General features: G+C 38.4%; 1 long non-coding RNA gene across 1 annotated transcript in view; it reads right to left on the bottom strand.

Annotated features, from left to right (window-relative positions):
• The window catches only part of LOC138164668 (uncharacterized), an 82,411-nt gene that overhangs the window by 39,091 nt on the left and 20,046 nt on the right, over positions 1 to 23,274 (bottom strand). Inside the window, exon 2 of the long non-coding RNA XR_011169149.1 lies at positions 19,949 to 19,972. This is a non-coding gene — a long non-coding RNA (uncharacterized lncRNA). The remainder of the gene's footprint in view (positions 1 to 19,948; positions 19,973 to 23,274) is intronic.

The raw sequence follows: 23,274 nt of genomic DNA, 5'->3' as shown, positions 1-23,274 counted from the left end.
TAAATATACATTTTTTTTAAGTCTTCCTACTCCCAAAGAGAAGTAATTTAAGTAACATGAAAACATCTTACTGCTCTGTTACCAAACATTTACTGGAAAGCAGATTGGGGTTTCTCCATTTAAATGAGAGTTACTGGGTTAGAATTAATGAAGCAGGAATTAACCATTAACTGTATCACTTAACTCCCTGCTGTGATGTATCCATCTTCACTTAAAGAAACCCAATAAATTCTTAGCAGACGGGCAACTGTCTACACCCTGTGAAGGAGGAGGTGAAGAATACCATTGTTTTCCATTGAAATGTCAGCAGGAATTTGATTAGAATGCAATTATCTGAATTGAAATGTTGCTAGGTCCTGTCTCTTACCAGAAATATCAACAGTGACTTCAATGACCCTGAAAAGACTTTGCTTTGAACCTCTCTGAAAAGAGAGGAAAATGGAAAACTCTTTCAACATGACACCTGCCTCAAAAGCTTCTCCTACAGAAACTCTAGCTGCTGTTACTATAGCTTCAAGAACCATTGGAGAATGTTTAGGATTTGACAGGGAGGAGATGGTAGTTTTTGAGAGAGATAAGGGAGAGTGTTTGAGATAATCTGCAGAAGATGGAGAAAGAGCATGGAGAAAAACTTTCTTGGGAGAGCTGTCAACTGTTTTTTTATGGAGACAAAAAAAAAAAAAGAGTGAGTCTAGAGAGTATGAGTAGAGATATAGTTGGAGAGAAAGTAAAGAAGACAGAGGGAAAGAAGATGAAGAGGGATTCTTTCTTAAAGGACTTTTTAACCTTTGTCTTGCAAAATGCTGATGGATTCAAGAATTCTTGAGAAGAGACATTACTTGGTATCTTGAGTGAACTAAATGATGGGACTGTGTTTTCAGAAGTTACCTGCAGTTAACAAATAGGGGTAGGATCTTTCTCACAACTAAAAATTGTAAATACTCATTTATGTCCTTAAGTTATTATTGATTACATGGTCAATGAATTTCATAGCCAGTAACTTTAGGATTGATTTAATCTTAGGAGATTAGAGATTTTGCTATACAGATGGAGAAAGATATTTGCTTATGGGGGGAAAGTCTTACAATCTCTCTCTCATTTATAAAATAAATAATACTTAATGGAGTGGGGACTGGTAACAGGAGGAAATTTTCTGCAATCATTTGTGGAGTGTAGACTTTGTTTAAAAATCACCAGAGAGTCCAAAAAGCAGGAAAGCGATACTTTGTTTTTAGTTTATACTTGTAAGCAATATTCATCCACTGGAATTCCTATTCCATAGTGAAAACACTTCCCTTCATTCTGCACCCTCCTCTCATACTGCTTCTATCTATCCATCTAGCCCCACTGAGATCTGACTTCCCCAGACAACACTCTGCCCCTGGCCATCCTCTTTGACGTATGTTGTACCGTCACTCACCACCAGGATCATTTCCCCATTTCTCCCTCCACATAAATAAATTGGCACAGAGGGGAAGTTGGAACACTCCTTGCTCCCTATTGCCACTTCCTTTGCGACCATCATTCAGCAACCTCTCTTCCTTTGAAGTTCACTCGATTAAAATTTTCCCCTCAATCCAGATCATCATGGCTGTTGTTTACTTGCTCCAAGGTCATTCATTCTCCTTAATTAATCTTCTGGCTCACATTCTTCCTCTCCTCCCCAATTCATGCCCTTATACCAGGTGAATTCAACATCTATATTGATGCTCCATAACCTCCCAAGTCTTCAAAACTCTAATAATTCTTTCCTCATGACCTCCTCCTTCATTACACTTCATAGAGATTGTTGTACTCTGGATCCCACTTTGTCCCACAGTCTGGACCTAACCTATAATTTCCTATCTCCCTATACCTCACCCCTCCTAAACCTGTTCTTCACTCTCATCATGACCTACAATTGCTTCATTCCTCCATCCTTTCTCAAGCCACTACCCCTTGCTCACACCTCACTGTTTTCCCTTTCTATCCTGATCTGATAGTTATCCAATTTAAATCTATACAGAGCTCTCTGCTCTTGAATCCTTTATCCCATCATCAATTTGCCACTTGTCCCTTGCCCATTACAGCCCTATATTACTCTCACCATTCTTCTCCTTTCTTCCTACTCATTTGCTGCTGAATGGAGCTCGAGGAGATCACACAACCATGCTAATTATTATAAATTCAGCTGGGCCTTCCCCACATCAAGGTAATCTTTTTATTCCTCTCTAATTATTCCCTACCTCACTCCCCACAAAAACTATTGCAAAATTTCTTTTCTCTCCTAAAAATTCCAATACCTTTCCCTCCTCTCCCTCTCTCAGCTGAGTACTTTGCCTCTTTATTTTTAAAATTGTATTAAATTTAATATTTTAATTAACAAGCATATATTTTATCTCCAATTTCTTCCCTCATCCCAAATGGGAAAAGAAAAAGGAAAAACAAAAACTTGTAACAAATATGGAAAATCAGGCAAAACATATTCCTACCTTGGCCATATCCAAAATACGTCTTGTTCTAAATTTTAAATCTGTCACCTCTCTGTACGGAAATTGGTAGCATAATTCATCAATAGTCTGTCATGGAAGTGTTGTTGGTTATTGCATTTATCAGTTATTGAGTCTTTCAAAGTTGTATTCATAATGTTATTAATGATACAAATTGTTTGTCTAATTCTTCTCACTCCATTCTGTATTAATACATATACATCTTCCCAAATTTCTCTGAAAATATCCCTTTAATCCTTTCTTATGATACAATAGTTTTCCATTATATTCAGAGACTATAATTGAAGGCATTCCTCAATAGATGAGCAAACTCTTGTTGTCCAGTTCTTTGTCACTATATTTTAAAAAAGAACAGCTATAAACATTTTTGTACATATGGGTCCTTTTCCTCTTTTACTGTTCTCTTAGGAGCTTAGTAGTGGTACCACTGGGTCAAAGACTATAAATTATTTAGTAACTTTTGGGACATAGTTGTAAATTTCTTTCCAGAGTGGTTGAACCAGTTCATAGCTCCACCAACAGTGCATCAGTGTGCTTGTTTTCCTCTCCCTCCAAGAACTGTTATTTTCCTTTTTTGTCCTTTTTACAAATCTGATGGGTCTGAAGTAGAACCTCGGTTGTGTTCATTTAAATTCCTGTAATTATTAGTGATTTGGAACATTTTTCCTATGGATGTCTATTATTTCTTCCTTTGAAAAATGTATGATCATATCCTTCAGTTATTTGTCAATTAAAGACTGACTCTTATTCTCATAAATATTAATCAATTTCTTTTATATTTTGAAAATGAGACCTTAGATAAAAATGCTGCAAAGATTTTTTCCCAGTTAGCTGCTCCATTTCTAATTTTTGCCCTACTGTTTTTGTTTGTACAAAAACTTTTTAATTTTTTTTGCAATTGAAATTTTCTATTTTATCTTTTGTGATATTCTATACCCATTGTTTATTTGTTAACTCTTCCTATAGCTATAGATCTGAAAGTTCCTTTCTTGTTCCTCTAATTTGTTTATGATGTGACCCTTTCCCCACCTTTTCCATTACTGAGAAAATTGAGGCCATTCAATATACGCTTCCTCTTTTCCCCTTCTCTCCATCTCAAAACCTCTTGATATCATCTCTATTCTCCTCTCCTATCCCCATCTCTGACAGTGAGGTATCTCTTTTCCTTGCCGAGGTGTGCCCATCTAAATTCATCTCTTTCCATTCTCAGCAAAACTCCTTGAAATAGCTATCTACAATCACAAACTCTATTTCTTCACCTCTCATTCCCTCTTCGACCACTTATCTGGGTCCTGATCTTATCACTCAATTTAAACTGCTCTCTCCACAGTTACCAATGACCTCTTATTGCCAAATTATCTGGTGTTATCTCATTTCTCATCCTATTTAATCTACTCGCTGCACCTGACACTGTTAGTTACCTTCTCTTTGGGGGTTCTTTTTCCTCTTGGAGTTTTGTTACATTACTCTCACCATACTCTCACTTTACTTCCATATTTGTGATCACTCCTTAGTTCTCTTCACTGACACATTATCCCTATACATACCCTTAACTGTGAGTGTTCCTCAAACCTCTATTCTGCACGCTCTCTTCTCTATATATATTTTCTTGGTGACCTTACCAGCTCCCATGGGTTTAATTATCAACTTTATACAGATAATTCAAAGACCTATATAACCACCCTCAGTCTTTTCCCTGAGTTTCAGTCCCAATTGCCTATTAGATATATCGAACTGGATGTCCTGGAAACATCTCAAAGCCAACTTATACAAAAGGAAGCTCATCATTTTTTCTCCAAATGCAATCCATTTCTAAACTCTTCTTTTTTTTCTGTTGAAGGTACCACCATTCTCCCAGTCTTATCCTTGATTCCTGCATCTCTTTCACTTCACATATTGAATCAGTCGCCAAATCTTCCTGTTTCTACCTCCATGACATCTCTCATACTGAGAGAAATTATTATTAAATAACCAATTATTTGGGAGATCCAGGGTTTTTCCTATCTCCTCATTCTCTACTGGGTCAAGTCAGCATCTGAAGGACATTGCTTATAATGAGACTGAATTGTTCAGAACCTACCCAAGTGGGGAAAGCCATTGAGTTCTACTCAGGCTTGGGTGGGGGATAGATCCTTTCTCTAAATTGCTGGAGGTGGTCTTGGAGCAGAGTGATCAGTCATGTCCCCCAAACCTTCATTAGAATAAGTTCACCTTTCATTATAACATTCAGTCTTCTCATTAATTGTTAACCAATCAGAGTTGATTGCCACCCTCAATCTTCCCAGGGCCTATAAGCATTGAGTGGGTTCCATGAAAGGTCTTTGGCATTTGAGAGTGCCACTGACACCTTTTTTTTAATTATCTGATAGCATAATTAATAAAATGATTAATTACACATTAATTATGTCTCTCAAACTTTTTACACATCATATGTTCCCTCTTCTCTATTCACACAGATCATCACCTAGATTCACACCCTTCTCATTACTCAGATTATTGCAATGATTTATAATTATTCTCTTTGTCTCCAATCTTTCCCCACCCAGTCCACTCTCCTCACTTCTGTGAAAGTGATTTTAGTTTATCACAGATCTTATCATGCCACTCATCTACTCAATAAATTTTAGTCATTCCTTTTTGCCTTTAGGATAAAATATAACCTATAGTGATCAGCTTTTAAATCCTTAACAACCTGCCCCCAACCTAACTTTATAGCCTCATCATACATTGCTCTCATTCCTGCATTCTGTAATTCAGCCAAATTGACCTTCTCTTTTTTCCTCACACATCTGACCCTCCATCTCTCATATCTGTGTCTTTGCACTGGCTATCTCCCTTGCCTGGGACCCTTCTCCATCTCTGCTTCATATAATCCCTCCTTTTATTCAAGCCTTAATTGCAGTACCATCCTCTATATTAAGGCATTCCTGATCCCCTATGCCAACTGTCAGTATCCTCCCTCCCAACTTATTTGCTTTGAATTTATTCTCTTTGTATTGATTCTATACACATTTATATGTGTGTATGTGTGTACATATATGTGGGCATGTGTGTGTTTTTCTCCTTTTTCCCCTGCCCCATTAACAGTTACCTTCTCTTTTAGAGTAGGAATTGTTTCACCCTTTGTAGTTATACCCCTGGCACCTAGAAGAGTGCCTGATATATAGTAGGTGCTTAATAAATGCTTATTGATTGATTCATCATCACAACAGTTGCCATTATAAATTTCTAAAGCATTTTTGTTCTGGAGAACTTAGAGGACCCCACATAAATTGTTATTTATTTTGCCACACATTCTTATGAACTTATATAGGGAAGGCAGTTTTACCTGCCCCCCCCCCTTTAAAAGTAAGGGAAAAACTACCTCCAGATAGAGAATCTATAGACTCAGATTACAGATTGAAGCATAATTTTCCTCTTTTTCTCATTTTCTTCAGAATCTGACTAATGTAGAAATTAGTTTTGCATGATTTCATATTTGTAATAGGTTTTGTATGTCTTGACTTCTCAATAGGTGGAAGGAGAGAATCTAAAACTGAAAATAAAATATAATTTTTTTAAAGAAAAGTAGAGAGACAAAGGTGCATGATGTAAGGAAGGTGTTTGTGCCCATTGCATGTGTAACAGGGGATTGGCCAATCAGCTCAGTCCTTATGAGCTTGGATCAATGTGCTTTGACCTACAATGGAAATGCACTGGAGAGATTTCAGAATATGTATAGCTACTCTACAACTGATTCTGGCCTGCCAACCACATAGTGAAGAGCAGTCTCTTTGAATGGCTACAGTTGTAGAACAAGGATTGGAGGCACCTTCAAAGGCCTAGTGGTCTCAGCTTCTTCCTTGGTTGGTCCCTTCTCTTGATTTGACTTCCTGATTTCTTCCTGGTAGATGGCATTCAGTGAGAGACAATACCATTAGGGAATAGACCTCCTGTTCTCTTCCCTTTCCAAAGCCCTATGAAAACGGGCATTGCTCCTTTGCCTCTGTGTTCAGTCTTTTGTTTTAGGTGAAAGAAGTTGGACGTGACAATGTGAATTTTGTAATGTTAATTTGTGGGTTTCTTATTTATTTTTCATATTTTTTTTTCATTTTAACATTCACTTCTATAAGATTCTGAGTTTCAAATTTTATCCCCCTTCCTCCCCTTCTCCTCTCTCCAAGATGATGGGCAAGCTGATATAGGCTATACATGTAAAATCATATTAAACACATTTCCACATTGGTCATATTGTAAAAAAAAAAAAAGAATTAGAAATCAAAGGGGAGGGCCAGCCAGGTGGCATAGTGAGTAAGAGCGCTGGCCCAGAGTCGGGAGACCCGGGATTGGGATCGGTTCCAGCCTCAGATACTTAATGCCCACACAAAATAACTGGCCATGTAAACTTGAGAAAGTTACTTAACCCCAATTGCTTATAAAAAAAAAAAAGAAACCAAAGGGGAAAACCATGAGAGAGACAGATTCCATAGTTCTTTCTCTGGATATGGACAGCATTTTCCAACATGAGTCTTTTGGAATTGTCTTAAATCCTTGCATTGCTGAGAAGAACTAAGTCTATCAAAGTTTGACCATGTGAATTTTGAAAGGTCAGAAGAAAGATCCCCCTGAAATTTTCAAGTTGTCCAGTCCAGGTTTTGCAGCCAGAGGACCACTGAGGAATTAGGAGTGAACTGTAGAGGCCAATTCAGGAGAAGCTAAAACAAAGACTCATTCAACAGCCATGTTGCTTTTATCTGTGAACTTAGTGGCACTAATACTACACAGAAACATTGCTAAGACTAAATCCAGGAAGGTAAATAGAGGGGAGAATTTGGGCCCAATGTGTTAGAAGCAAATATTTGTGTTTCTGTTCCTGTCATGTCTTCAAAATAAATGTCCTTTTGTAAAAAAAAAAAACTAATTGATGTCAACTAGTTAATTGGATGTGGGCCCCTAATCACTGGTGGCAAAAAGTAGGAAGAAACCTACCTGGAATGATGGCTTAAGCCGATAGCAACAGAAAAAGAGACTCCCTAGAACGTAGTAACCCTAGAACCCTGAGGGGCAAATGCAGTTGATCTGGTGCTGGAAGGGTGGGCCCAGAGAGTATACCCTGCTAAATATTCAAAAGCTAAATTATAATTTAACTAACGGAATTGCAGTAACATAGCCTGCTTTGGGGTTTGGAGCTACTTGTGACAAGCTGTAAAATTTGTCTGTGGCCCCAGTGGGCTTCGAGTGTCGTGAAACACATACAGATTTTATTTTGCTATTCTCAGCGTCTCATTGCAACATAGTTATACAGAGTTTAGACTGTAATAAAAATCATTTTGTGCCAAATGTATGTAACCATCTCTGATTTCCCCCAGGCTATGAAAAACTCTCCCAATCAACTGCCTGAAAACCTGTAATTCCTTTGCCAAGCCTGTCCACATCAATTTCTAGGGATGCTATAAGGTTTTTAGCCTACACTAAATTAGTTACCATTTAAATTCATAATAAAATTTTAAAAAGACAAAAATATAGACTAAGCAGATAGATGGTACAGTGGATAGTCAGGAAGATTTAGAATCAGTTCCAGCGTCAAATGCTTCCTAGCTGTATGATCTTGAGCATTTAAACCTCTGCCTGCCTTGGTTTCATCATCTGTAAAATGGGATCGTGTACCCAAGTTTAACAGGGGAAACACTGTATCATGCCTTTCCCTGCTATATTATTTCATTAAATGCTTTTGAGCTTTTAATTAATTTCATACACTGGTTGTATGTAGATGAAAAAGTAAACCCATTAGTAGAGGGTCACAAACAATGGATTTGAGTGAATACAACCAACAGAATACCTTCAGATTGAGTAGCTATTCTGGGAGTCCCATGTGAGATAGAGGGTAGCCCAGGTGCTACATTTTAAAATGTCTCCAATATGCTATCTTTATGGGGTTCTTTGTTTTTAATTTTTTTTTTTTTGCTTTTTGGAGGAGGGAATGCTGGGGCTAAGTGATTTGACCAAGGTCACACAGCTAGTGTTAAGTGTCTGTGACCGGATTAGAACTCAGGTCCTCCTGACTCCAGGGCCAGTGCTCTATTCACTGTGCCACCTAGCTGCCCCAATAAGCTATCTTTAAAGGAATTTCCTTCTAAGTCCAAACTAGGCCCAGACTTTGTTTCCCTGAAAGGGAAATGTAGGCAAAGCAAGCATTTATTAAACAGTTACAGTGTACAAGGTACTGGGGTAAGCAGCAAGAATTCAAATACAAGCAAAATCAAAGATGGCCCCTGAGAGGAGATAATATACAGAGGGAAATAAGGTCTAGAAAGTCAGAGTAGAATTGAGAGGGGAACAAAGATTGACCAACCTGGGCCTCTCCCCAAAATGGAGGCCCAGGAAGAACTCACCAATGGGAGGAGGGAGAAAGGGGCTAGCATACCAGAGGGATGTTCCACAGTGAGGAAGACCTCCCTAGCATGTATTCAGCTCTTACTATGTTCCCAAAACTCTGTTAAGTCCTAGGGATTCAAATCCAAAAGGGAAGCAATCCATGGCCTCAAGGAATTTTGATTCTATTAGGGGAGATGACACACACAGGAGAATGGTGGCCAGGGAAGGGAGTTGTGGTGAGAAGTCACAAAGATAGTGATTACAGTGCTAAAACAGCTCATTAACCTTTTCCAGAAACCATTTTAATGATGATACGATTTGGGCCGCAGGCTGAAATCCTCAAAGTACTTTTCCACCTCCACCCCAGCATCCCTCTCATATTGGCAAAGCTTCCCCTCCTTCAGCCTCCTCTTCTGATTGGGGCAATCCTCCCCAAACTCCATTTGAGAAAGGATCCATACTGGCTATGCTCACTTCTAAGCTGGTTAAGCCCCCAACTCTATGAACTACCTCCCCCCATTAGAAGCTAAGCTCCCTTGAAGGCAAGGACTAGTGTTCTTTTGCTTCTATCTGTAATGCCAGAACTTTGGACAGTGCTTGGCAGCTCTGAAAATGGCAGGTGTGAAGATGAGTGTGGAAGGTCCGCAGGAATGCTGAATCAGGTAGTTTAGCTCTTTCTAGGTTTGGCTTCTGGTGGTTTGGTTTGGAGGATGAAGCAATGGTGGCCTCAAGCAGGATAGACATGCCCAGAATGAAGATTTGCTTGGTGCTTTTCATTCATTAACGATCAATTCCCATGAACACAGCAGCTTAGAACTCTCTGATGGCATCTTCCAAGTATGTTCCAGCACCTGGTATGGTTTGTCGTTCAGGTAGCCACATCTCTTCTTCCAATCAATGTTTCAGGTATATGCCATTAATTGTGTCCCTTTCATACTGTCCATGTCCATACTGCCAGAGAATCATAGCCTCACTTGGGCAGCCAGAAAGGAACAACATGATTATCATTGGCATCATCAACAAGCATTTATTAAGTACCTGCTGTGTGATAGCCCTTAGCACAGTGACAGGCACATAGTAGGACCTTAATAAATGTTTAATTGACTAACTCCTAGGTATTTGCCAAGTTCTGGAGATACAAATACAGTCTCTGCTCTTAAGGGGCTTATTACTAGGTACAGGGCAAAAAGAGGAGTTTATATTTGATGTTATTGTTTGTTGTACCTGACTCTTTGGGATCCCATTTGGGGTTTTCTTGGCAAAGATACTGAAGTGGTTTGCCATTTCCTTCTCCAGCTCATTTTACAGATGAGGAAACTGAGACAAACAAGGATAAGTGACCTGCCCAGGGTCACACAGCTAGGAAGTATCCAAGGTCATATTTGAACATAGGTCCCCCTGACTCCAGGGCTGGTCCTTTATCCATTGCACCACTTAACTGCCCCAGGATCTCCCAAGCAGGCAGCTAGCTTCTCCTTAAGCTTTTTTCTCCTCTTTTCAATCTCCCATCCCTCCTTCCTTCCCCAAGAGAAAATAAGCTCCTTGAGGTTTCATTTTTGGTTTTGTGTCCCCAGTACCTAGCACAGCTTCTAACACAAAAAGGCACTTAAAAATGCCTGTTGATTGATTCTATGAGCTGATTACATCGATAATAATCACTGCATTTACACTGAGCTTTGAGATCTGCATAACACTTTCCAAATGTTAGCACATTTGATCCTCATAACAAGCCAGGGAGGTAGATGCTGTATTATTATTATTACCATTTTACAGATGAGGAAACTGAGTCAGACAAAGGTTAAGTGGCTTGCCCAGTTAAGTTTCCAAGGTTGTAGGACTCGGGTCCTAGTGCTAATAACCTAGCTGCCATAGTCTTCTTCAGAACTTGTCCCTAGAGCTCAATATGGGCAGGGGCTGTATTTGTAAAAGTCTACTTTGTAAATAGTCATTGTGACTGATTATTATGATAATTATCATCATTAGAATCTTAGCCAAGCCAGGCTTGCAAACCAGATGCCATCCAGCTACCCTGGTGAGGAATCTGAAATAATATGGACCATCGACTGGGGGTACCTTTAAAACAGGGGTGGGGAACCTGCAGCCTCGAGACCACATGTGGCTGTTCACAGAAGTTTAGATTCAGTCAAAGGACCACACTTGAGGATATAGAGGGCCATGTGTGGCCTGGAGGCCACAAGTTCCCCACCCCTGCTTTAAAACCAGCCACCAAGGGATCTAGGCAGAGTTCCATGTCATACATACCACTGCTAACCTGTGTTCAAAACACCATGACTAAATTATTAGTGTAAGCCTTTATGCTCTTTTTAAAAAAAAATTAGATAATCCCAGACTCCTACATGCACTTGTTTAATGATAGTGGATTATCTTGTAGCTAATACTTCCATGTTTATTTCTTTTTGCTGAATTAAGACTTCTGGACTAGCTGCACTTGGCCAGGCTATGACTCAAAAGACCTATGCCCCTTTGGCATGAGTAGCCTTCCAGCATCTCATTGTATTAGGAAGATCAAAAGCTGAGTGGCTGGTAGATACCTTAGGTCAGGAGTCCATAATCTATGTACAGTGACATTCCTCATCACCACACCTGTTCTTCTGGTCTGCCATCGGTGGGTGTGCTAGCAGTTAGGGATGATCACACATATTTTCTTAAGAGAAAGGCAGGGCTCTGTACTGATGCGATAGAAGGCGAATCAAAGTCAAGAGAAATGGAAGGAGCAAGATTTAGACAAATCTTTGAAGCAGGAAAAAAACAACTCCTGTCTGATTAGAGAAAGGCACAAAATAACCTCTTTTCTGGGCACAGAAAATGGTGCTCTTCCTGGCAAATGCTTGCAGATGTAGTTTCCTCCCTTTTTTTCCTCCTCGTAGTTCAGAAACTCATAACAATTTACGAGATGTATGCCTGTGGACTTTCCCTCCTTCCTGTATTCCTTTTGTCTTCAAATGATGGCTTCTGTTGAAGGGATTTGCCCTGCCAATTAACTTTGTTTGTACACTGTCCAACCCTATTATTTTCAACTTCACTTAAATACAGATTTCACTGAAAAATAACCACATCCCGAGCCAAGTTCTCTTCTCTTGTTTTCCCAAACCTACTTTCCCCCAAGGGTGTTTGCTGTCACCCTATTTTCAGAAAGTGCTTGACTAGGCCACTAGTGACTATTAAAATGCCATTCCCTTGCAAATAAATGTCTAAAACAACACAAATTCTGAGAAGGGAGGAAGTCTCTGAGAAGCTGAGAGTCTGTTCTGTCAGGCTTACAGATAGTGGCCCCACAGAAGAGTGACTTCGTTTTTAAGTATTCTGGCCTTGACTTTTTCTCTGAAAAACTCATGGAAAATATCATCAATTTTAGGCAGTGAACTAATATTCCTGCCAGCTCCTAGGAACTTGATGGTGCAAATACTATGAATCACAGCTTGATTTAATTGTCTTGTTGATTGTCTAAACTTAAGAAAGTGATGGAGAAAATGTAGATTAAAGTTAAAAGTGTGTCTTGCAACCATTTTTCCCATCTGGAAAGTCAGTTATTAAATATTTACCAGAATACCATTTGGATAGTTAATCTATATTTTTATTTTATTCTGAATTTAAGAAATAAAACAAGCATTTCCAAAAGATCGAAATGAGGGGGGGAGGTGAATACACTGAAACTGCAAATCTATTATGTACAATGTATTATTCCTTTTAAATATATGGTGAAGTTATCATGTTACTACTTTTTTTCTCTTTGTTTCTTCCCTTCCCCTGCCCTCAAAACTATATTGAAATTCAGGCCTTCAAAAGCTGAAAGAAAATCCTTCACCCCCTTTCACCAGCCAACAATGTCTCCCCAGTCAATTCCCAGTCTTGGGTCTCACATTATCAATGTTACTTACAGCTTACTTAAGTAAATCAGGAAATTTCCTACTAATGCTTTCTGCCTCCTCCAAACAATCCTATGCCCTGTTGACACCCAGCTGCCCTTAATGAGGTCACATCATCTGGCCCTGATGAAGCTGCATCCTAGGATATGGAAAGAGTGAGCAGATGGGTCTGATGAGCTTAGATGCTTCTGTCAGGAATCTTTGAAAGATTACGAAGGTCTGGAAAGGTACCATGAGACTGGAGAAGGTCAAATGTTGATTCCATTTTTTTAAATAATATTTTCATTTTTCTCCAGTTACATGTAAAAACAATTTTAACATTCATTTTCCAAAATTTTGAGCTCTAAAATCTTTCTTTCCTTGCCCTTCCCCCTCCACAAGATAGTAAGCAACCTGATATAGGTTATGGGTGTGCAGACATGTGACACATATTTCCATATTACATTTATTCCATTTTCCAAAAAAATGGGAATAAGGGAATGGAGGTTGAAAATTTTAGGCTAGTTAATTCAACTTCAATTTTTTGGCAGTATTCTAGAGCTTATTATTAAATGTTATTTATTTCTAGTGAATACCTGGAGAAAACAATTAGTGATCCAAAAGAGACTTCATCAAAATAACTCATGCCACATTAACCTCGTGTCTTTTTTGGATGGGGTCGCTAAACTGGCCATCAGTTTACCCCAATTTTAGCAAAGAATTTGACAAGATCTCTTATGTGACTTTTGTAGGAAAGAGGGAAGGATGTGACCTAGATCAGAGGTATCAAGTATTAAATATGCTTGCAGTCCATAATACCCCCAGGTTGACCCAAACTTGATTAAAATGTAATTGGAAAATAGAAATACAACAAAACATAGACAAAATTAATAAGTGGTTTTCTAAGTAAATCCAATTCACTTGCAAGTCAAGACACCACCCTCCTGATATCATTGGTCCTCTTCAAGAATGAAGGACAAAGAACAGCATACAGACCCACACTGGTATATGGACAAGAGGAAGTAGGCAAGTAGCTGGAGTACATAATGCATGAGAGGGAATCATGTGATGGGTTTTAAATGATGAACGAGTTTGTATTTTATCCTGCCGGCAATAGGGAGACAAGGTGGCCTCTTGAACAGGGGAGTGCCATGATCATTCTTTTATTTTAGGAATATAATTTTGACAGGCAGATGGACAATGGATTGGAGTGGAGAGGGGCTTGAAGTAGAAGGACTAATCAGAAAGTTTTTTCAACAGTCCAGGAAAGAGATAATAAGGGCTGAATTAGGGTGGTGCCCTGCAAATAGAGAGAAGGGAACAGAGGGGAGAAAGGTCAAGGAGGTAAAATGAACAAGACTTGTCAACTTAATGAATCAATAAGCATTTATTCAACACCAACTGTGTGCCAGGGACTTTGCTGAGAGCTGGGGATACAAAGAAATGTAAAAGACAGCCCCTGTCCTCAAGGAACTTGCAATTTAATAAGGAAGACATGATTGTGATGGCATACTACTGTGCTATAAGAAATGGTGAACTCAATGACCTTAGAAAAACATGGATAGACTTGCACAAAATTGTGAAGAGAGAAATGAGCAGAACCAAGAGAACATTGTATATAGTAACAGCAATATTGTTTTATGGACAACTTGGAGCAAATAAGTCATTTTGACTAGTATAAATACTGAAATTAACTATGAAGGAAGACACTATCTGTGTCCAGAGAAAGAACTGATAAATAAAAGCATATTAGAATGATTTATATATATATATATATATACATATTTGTGTCTAATGGCAGCCATCTCTAGGGTTAAGAGCAAGAAATGAAAAAAAGGAAAAATGTTTACATAGCTTTATTATATATTTAAAAGGAATAGCTGGGGCGGCCAGGTGGCTCAGCGAATAGGAGCACCGGCCCCAGTGTCAGGATGACCTGGGGATCGAATCCGGGCTCAGACACTTAGCACCACACCCAGAAACACCTGGCCATGTAACCTTGAGCAAGTTACTTAACCCCAATTGCTTAGGGGTAGCCAGGTGGCTCAGCAAGTAAGAGTACCAGCCCCAGTGTCGGGATGACCTGGATCAAATCCAGGCTCAGATACTCAGCACCACACCCAGAAATAACTAGCCATGTAACCTTGAGCATGTTACTTAACTCTGATTGTTTAAAAAAAAAAAGAATAGCAAGTTGCACATAATAGATTTGCAGTTTCATGTGCAATCAATCATCTTTTCTATTATACTATATTATGTAAATACTTGTTTTATTCCATAAATTAAAAACAAATGAAATAAAAAAATTTTAAATCAATAGAAAATTTAATAGAGAAGACAACAGACACATACAAATAAGTTATATTTACAGAATAACTAGAAAATAGGAGGAGGCACTAGAATTTCTTAACTCTAGGTTTCCTCTAGAAGGTGGGGTTTGAGCTGGGACTTGAAGGAAGCCTGGAGGTGGGGATGAGTAGGGGGAGTACTCTACTTGACTGATTAAATATTCAGCAAGAGAGTGAAGAATTCAAGGATGACTGGAAGGTTGCAGATATGGATGACTAAAGGATGGTAGTGCCCTCAACAGAAAGAATGAAGTAGAGAGGAGGGATAACTTTGGGGGCAAATATATTGAGTTCTTTTGGGCATTGTGAGCTTGAGAATGAGTCCCTCTATATTGATTATTTCCATCTTTTATCATTTTTGTCAATTTGCTGGGAATGGGATAAAATGTTAGAATTGTGATTTATACTTCTCTTAATAGTAGTAATTTTGACTCATCTTTCATGTAGTTTTTAATAGTTTGTGATTTTATTCTATTGAATAATTATTGTTGTTATGAAGTTATTTATTGGTAACCTTTGGTCTCTTATCCATTTGGGGATAGGTGTTCGTCTTAAATGGTTGTGTTAATACCAGGTGTATTCTGGAGGCAGCCAAATGCTAAATTTTCTGTGAGTATTTATACCTCAGAAATGGCAAATGCTATAAATTACGATTTGATTTATTGTTTTATTAACTAAAGACTTAAGAAAAGTGACAGAGAAAATTTAAACAATATAGATTAAACCTAAAATTATGAACTGGATAGGTTTTCTGTATTTTTATTGTTGTTAGAGTCTATTGTACTTGCTGAGTAGTTCCCTATATCTTCAACAGTTATCAAAAAAATATGAGTGTATGAGGTGTTCCAAGAGGACTAGCACCTCTGGTGTGAGGGCTTGCTGAACCCTTTTCAGGGTGGCTCATCCACCTTTGTGTCCACCTTTGACCCGTGGCTCCAACAAACTATAGCATGAGCAGTGGTTACACCCTGGTAAAACTGGGTTTAGCAGACAAGCTAAAGGGCCCCAGATCTATTGGTGAATTAGGGAAATGTCTTCCCTAGGCATGTGAAGACTTCCTCTGGTGGAATGGGTGGATAAGAACAATTTGTTCCAATGGTCATGTAGGAGGCTAACTCAGGCAACATAGAGCACTTAGAGTTTGGTCAGAGATCAAAGACACTAAGGTGATCCACTGCATTCTGGTCCATTCCATTGGACCTTGATGACTGTGGAAGAGAGAGTGAAGCTGACAATTTTGTGCAGCTCTGCCTCCCTTAAATACAATTCGGCCTGAAGTCAAGACATCACCCAAGATGTCATTGATCCTCTTGAAGAACGAAGGACAAAACAACAACAATATTTTATGCAAAACTCTTTTTGCAGTTGACCAAGTGGACACTTATAATTCTAGCTGCACTAATTTTGTTTGTGCAAAAGCTTCTCAATTTCATATAATTGAAATTTTCTCAGCAATTACTTTTGTTATTTGTTTGGTTATGATTTCTACACTGAGCCAAAGTTATAAAAGGCACCTGATCCAGTTCTCTTCTAATCTTTTTTGTGGTATAACCTTTAATATTAGGTCATATTAGGTCAGGTTTCCAATTTGAGCTTATTGTGGTTGATTATGTTGATCTAAACTTGATTTCTGACAAATTTCTTTCTAATTTTTCCAGTAGTTTTCGTGTATAAGGAGTTCATTCCCCAAGTAATTTATGCTCTTGGGTTTTCCAAACAGTAGGCTATTGAGCTTGCTTTTTAAAGATTCTTCCTTTCCTAGTCTATTCCATTATTTACTTTTCTACTTTTAACCAGTACAAAATAATTTTAATAATTACTGATTTATAGTATAATTCAAGGTCTGAAAGTACCACTCCTCCTTCATTTCTACTTTTTTCTTCATTATTTACCTAGAGATTCTAAATTTTTTTTTGCTCACCCAAATGAATTTTGCTATTACTTTGTCTAGGCCTAAAAATAACTACTTGGTAGCTTCATTGGTAAATAGCAAAAAGTCTGTAAATTAATTTAGGTAATATCATTTTTATTACACTTGTACTCTCCGGAAACAAACACTAAAGATCGCTCTCATTATTTGTCAGATTTCAGTTGTCTGTTTTGATATTTTTAAATTAATTTTATTTTTTAATTAGCAAGAATTATTTTTCCCTCCCACCACCCTCTACCACAAAACAAAACCCTTATAACAAATAAGCAGTGAAGCAAAACAAATGCCCACATTTGCCACATTCAAAAATATCTTACTCTTCATGAACTAAGATTGCAAAGTGGATAGAGCACTGACTTGGAGTAAGGAAGGCTGGAGTTCAAATTTAGCCTCAGAACACTTACCTTCGTGACTGTGGGCAAGTCATTTAATCTCTATATGCCTCAGTTTCTCCATCTCTGAAATGGGGATAATAATAGCACCTACTTCCTAAGATGGTTGTGAGAATCAAATGACATAATAACTGTAAATCACTTTTTAAAATATTAAAGTGTTATATAAATGCTGGCTGTTATTATCACCTCTCTTTCAGGAGGTGAGTATCACTCCTCTTGAATCATGCTTAATCATTGCATTAACCAATATTCCTAAGTTATTTTTTCTTTTTTTTTTTGGAGGGGGAAGACAAGGCAATTGGGGTTAAGTGACTTGCCCAAGGTCACACGACTAGTAAGTGTTAAGTGTCTGAGGCCAATCTGAACTCAGGTCCTCCTGACTCCAGGGCCACTGCACCACCTAGCCTCCCCAGTATTCCTAAGTTTTTTTTTTAATTTTTCATTTTTACAATGTCCATTTTATACTATAAATTGTTCTCTTGGTTCTACTCACTTAGCTCTGCTCATTATAAATTTGAATCAGTTCCTTGGAAATGAGACCTCTATCAGAAAAACTTAATGAAAAGATTTTTTTTTCTTGATTGCCTATTTCTCTGCTAATCTTAGCTGCATTGGATTTGATTGTACAAATTTTTCTTCATTTTACATAATCAAAATTGCATATTTTCTCTTTTGTGATCCTCCCAATTACCTGTTTGGACATGAACTCTTCCCCTATCCATATTGCTGACAAGAAATTTCATCCTTCTCCCTCTAATTTATGATGTGAACTTTTATATCTTGGTCACATTTCCAATTGGAGTTTGTCTTGGTTTATTGTGTGAGATGTTGGTCTAAATTGAATTTCTACCAGTCATCTGTCCAATTTTCCCTACAGTTTTTTTTTAAAACAATTGGGGTTAAGTAACTTGCTCAAGGTTACATGGCCAGGTGTTTCTGGGTGGGTGCTAAGTGTCTGAGCCCGGATTCGATCCCCAGGTCATCCTGACACTGGAGCCGGTACTCTTACTCGCTGTGCTACCTGGCTGCCCCTTCCCTACAGTTTTTGTTAAAGAGTCTTTTCTTACTCCAGTAGCTGGGGTGTTTGGGTTTATCACACACACTAGCTTACTAGAATCCTTTGCTTAAATATGTTGTATATTTAACCTATTCCACTGTTCAGTGTCCCTACTTTTTTAAACTAGTACCAAACTCTTTTGATGATTAGTGCTTTGTAGCATAGTTTGAAATATGTTATTTCTAGGTCCTCTCCCTTCCCATTTTAAAAAAAGTTATTTCTCTTGAGACTCTTGTCCTTTTTGCTTTTCCTCCAAATAAGTTTTCTTATTATTTTTTTCTAGTTCTATGAAGTATTTCTTTGGTACTTTGATTGGTATAGCACTGAATAAATCAACTCAATTCAACAAGTATTTGTTGTGTGTTATCAGGCACTGTGCTAAGCACTAGGGACACAAAGAAAGGGGGAAGGGAAGTTTCTACCTTCAAAGAGTTGAAAATCTATTGGAGGAGACAACAAACTACTATGTACATGAGAGACACATACAGGGTAAATTTCGGATAATCAAAGAGACCACAGAGACCAGGAGTGGCTTTTTGTGGAAGCTGAGATTTTAGCTGAAACATGAAGGGAACTGGGGAAGCCAGGAATTGGACATGAGGAGGAGTTCCAGCTACAGGCTGGAATGCATAGTCAGGAGATGGAGTACAGAGGAGTAGAGAATCACACCTAGGGTGGGAGATGAACAACTACGATGGTGGTGACCCCAGAACTCCAAATCCCTCCACCAATCCAAAGTCACATTTCTTTAACTGTACTCAGCACACAGAATTGGAGGGTTGTTATGCAGGAAACCAGCCCAAGCTTGCCTGGATTGAAGCTAGGGCTACATATAAATTAACAGAATCTCAGTGTCACATTCCAAATCAAACCCCAGCAAATATTATGTCATTGAGGTATTTAACTTCTGCAAAGATAGTTTTTTATTAGCATGATTTCCTCATTTAAATCCCTCCAACTATTCACATAGGTAGATATGGAGGGGTTGTCTTTTCTTTTTTTCTGCCTTCCTTTCTCTTTTGTCCTCTTTTTCTCCTTCCCTTTCTATTTTTTCTTTCTCTTTCCTCTAATTTCTTGTTCCCTTCCTTACTTTCTTTCCTTTCTTCATGTTTGCTTTCTCTCCCTTACCCTCCTTCCTTTTTTCTTTTCTTTCCCTTCCTTTTTTTCTTGTCTTCCTTCTTTCTTTTATTCTTATTTCCTTCCTTCCTTCCTTTCTTTCTTTCATCATCCAGTATCTGTGTGGAGTCACCAAATTCTCCAGAGCTGCCAAGCAATCTGGATTTACTAAAGGATTCTGCCACATTTCTTTATCCAGAGATAACAGAGTTGATTGAATCCTAGGGGGAGGGGTACTTTGTACATGCCTTTGTGCAGCAGACCTGCCAAATATTACTATTCCAGCTCTTAAACCTGTGCCAGACTGTTAATATCTTAATGCTTATTCAAGTGTCAGGGAGTGCTGGCAGATGTCAGAATAAATGGGGGGCTGTCAATAAGGAAATTACTTACCATTCACGGGGTGATTGTGGCAGTCTGTCAGGTAGCATTTGCGAGGATGTCAAAATGGAAAAGAAAAAGGGAGAAGAAAAAAAGAGGGGTGGTCACAAATGGCATTGGGGGGAAGATTTTCTTTGCTTTAATTGTCTGAATGTTTTATTATCTTTTTTGTTTGTTTTATTTCAAGGGCTAGCCTCTAGCTATAACAGCCCACGGAATCAAGAACTAAACAAGAAAAATGGTGCTATTTCTCTAGGCCTTGAAGGCATACCCTCTGAGTTACTGGAACCATCTGTATTTGACACAAAAACAGAAATACTTTGTTCTCCCTTACTAAGGCAGCAGGGCTCAGATTCACTGGGGATAGATGGCTTTCCTCCTAGAGTGCAAAAATTCCAATGAAGGAAATTCTTGGCCACATATATAATATGATATGATATTTATATGTAATATATAATCTAATATTTATATGTAATATATAATCTAACATTTTAAGTTTATATAACATATTTATATATAATATGTAACCTAACTTTATATAGTATATAACATATGATGTTTGTATATAATGTATAATCTAACATTTATGTATTATAAAACATATTATATTGGTATAGAATGTGTAATATAATGTATGATGTTTGTATATGATATATAATATAATATTTATGCATTATATAACATTATGTTTGTATATTATGTGCAATCTAACATTTATATATAATATAATGTGTGATATTTGTATATAATGTGTGATCCAACACATATATTACATGTAATATGTGTGTATACTGTGTAATCTAACATGTGATGTTTGTATATAATATAAGCAGTAATGTGTCTATACTATATATAATACATATAAATTGAACTCTAGACTTTTACTTCTAGATACAGTTTTTGGGTTTTTTTTTCATATGGGCATCTTAAGATTTGAGACTTGGAGTAAATAAAAAACCATTATTGATGTTTGATTATCTTTGCATGTATTCTCCACACATGGAACAGAGGAATGTAAAAACTAAAATTGCTAGAGAGGGGAAAGGCCTTTGAAACAGCCCTCTTTAAAGTTTCTCTGAGCTCCATTACTAGACATAGAGATAAAAAATTATTTCTAGCAGTATTTTTTCTTGTCTCGTAGAATTGGAAGTAAAGCCAGTTCCCATTAAAAGTGGGATGGCTGAACAAATTAGGAATGCAATGAAATATTATCAAATCATAAGAAATGACATAGGCCCAGAACCAAAGAAACCTGGAAAGACTTGTATAAATTGACAGAGTGGCCTGAACAGATAAAAATCACTGATACAATGACTATACCATTGGAAAGGAAAGTGTGATCAATGCAGTGGCCCATTGTGCCTTCAGAAGACCAGTCAATGCTGAATCATGCTTCCTATCTCTTGATAGAGATATGATTGACTAGAGGCATTGAAGGACTAAACTAAGATAGTAGATGAGTGAGTAAAGATAAGTGATTGGGTATGAGAGATGCAGAATGGATAGAAATGGAAAGACTTGGGGTGGCTAGGTGGCACAGTGAGTAGAGCGCTGGCCCTAGAGTCAGGAGGACCTGAGTTCGGATCCGGCCTCAGACACTTAACACAGACACACAAAACTAACCGTGTGACCTTGGGCAAGTTACTTAACCCCAACTGCCCTCCAAAAAGGCAAAAAAAAAAAGAAATGGAAAGACTTGACAATTAATTAGATATGTAGGGTCAAGGAGAATGAGGAGACGAATATGGAGATTATGATTCAGAAAGACTGGACAAATGGAGATGCCTTCAGCAGAAATAGGAAGTTTGGTAGGAAGGCATGGTTGGAGGGAAAGAGAATGTTCTGGATATGGTGAATTTGAGATTCTTTTGTCATATCCAGTTAGAAATGCACAATGGTCACTTCATAATGCAGAGCTAGCATGCGAGAGAGACTAGGGATGAGTGTATTGGTCTGTGAATTATCCATAAAGGTATGAGAAATACACAAGGGATGGTGAGTGAGATAGTACAGAGAAGAAAGTGAAAATACAGAGAGAGAAGAACCTTGGGCTACACCCAGTGAAGTGGGGTATCTGGAGGATGAGTCAGTAAAGGATGCTGAAGAGTGCTTCGAGAGATAGGAGGAGAATCAGGAGAGAGTAGGGCCATGGAAGCCCAGAGATGAGAGGGGTCAGCTGTCAAATAAAGCAAAGAGATCAAGATGGATAAGGCTTGAGAAAAGACCATCAGATCTAGTCATTAAAACAATGGAGAAAATGGTTTAAGTTGAATGATAAGGGGGAAGGGGTGGTCCAGAAACCAGGTTGCCAGTGGTTGAGAAATGTGAGAAGACGTAATGAAGGCAGTAAGTGTGGACCAAGTATGGACAACTTCTTGGAGGCATTTGGCTAAGAAAGGGCAGTTACTTGAGGATTTTTTTCAAGATGGGGAGAATTGATTTGAAAGGAAGCAGGGAAGGAAGTAATAGGTTGGAGGAGACTTAAGATGGGGGGAAAGGGATAGTTAAGGGGGTAACCCGCTGGAGGACAGATGGGATCAAGGAATCTAGAGGGACTGACCATGGCAAAGAGGGCATTATAAGAAATTGGAGGCAAAGAGGAGACAGAGGTTTTGTCAAAGGGTTTTGAGATGAAAAGAAGCAGAAAAGAGAACATTTCTGTCAAATAGCTCCAATTTTCTCAGTCAAGTAAGAGTCAAAGTCTTAAACTAAGAGAGGAGGGAAAAGGAGGTGGGCTAGGCTTGGGGAGAGTAGCTTTGGAACAGCTTCTGTGGGGAGTGATATAGGAAATCAATGAGGGAGTAACAAAAAGCTGACCTCTCTGCAGGGAGGGCCCAGCTGAGCTAAGGTAACGTAAATTTATAATGGAACCATTCAGCTTGGTTTCATGATCCCCTCCAGCTCCATTCTGCAACATGTGGAAAGTTAAGACATTTTAGTTCTAGTTGGGACGTCGAGGTGGCACAGTGGAGAGCCTGAGTCAGGAAGACATCTTCCTGAGTTCAAATCTGACCTCCACTCTTACTAGCTGTTGACCCTGGACAAGTCACTTAACCCTATTGCCTCAGTTTCCTCATCAAATAAAGCAAATGAACTGGAGAAGAAAATGGCTAACTGCTCCAGCATCTTTGCTAAAAAAAAAAATGGGGTCAAGAAGAGTCTGACTGACATGACTGAAAAATGCCTCAACCACCAAAAAGGTTCAAGTGTCAATTCCTCTATTCCTATCTGTGGGACCTCTTTGGACTTCAAGTTTCCTCATTTATTGAGAGGGAGGGAGACAGAGACAGAGAAACAGAGAGAGGGCGGGGAGAGAGAGAGACACAGAGAGACAGAGA

Source organism: Petaurus breviceps, unplaced genomic scaffold (assembly GCF_028583685.1).
Source record: "Petaurus breviceps papuanus isolate PSGF00001 unplaced genomic scaffold, PetGlider_PUasm1.0 126, whole genome shotgun sequence".
NCBI lineage: Eukaryota > Metazoa > Chordata > Mammalia > Diprotodontia > Petauridae > Petaurus > Petaurus breviceps.
Note: the sequence above shows the minus strand (reverse complement) of the source record. Positions and strands in the feature narration are given on the sequence as shown.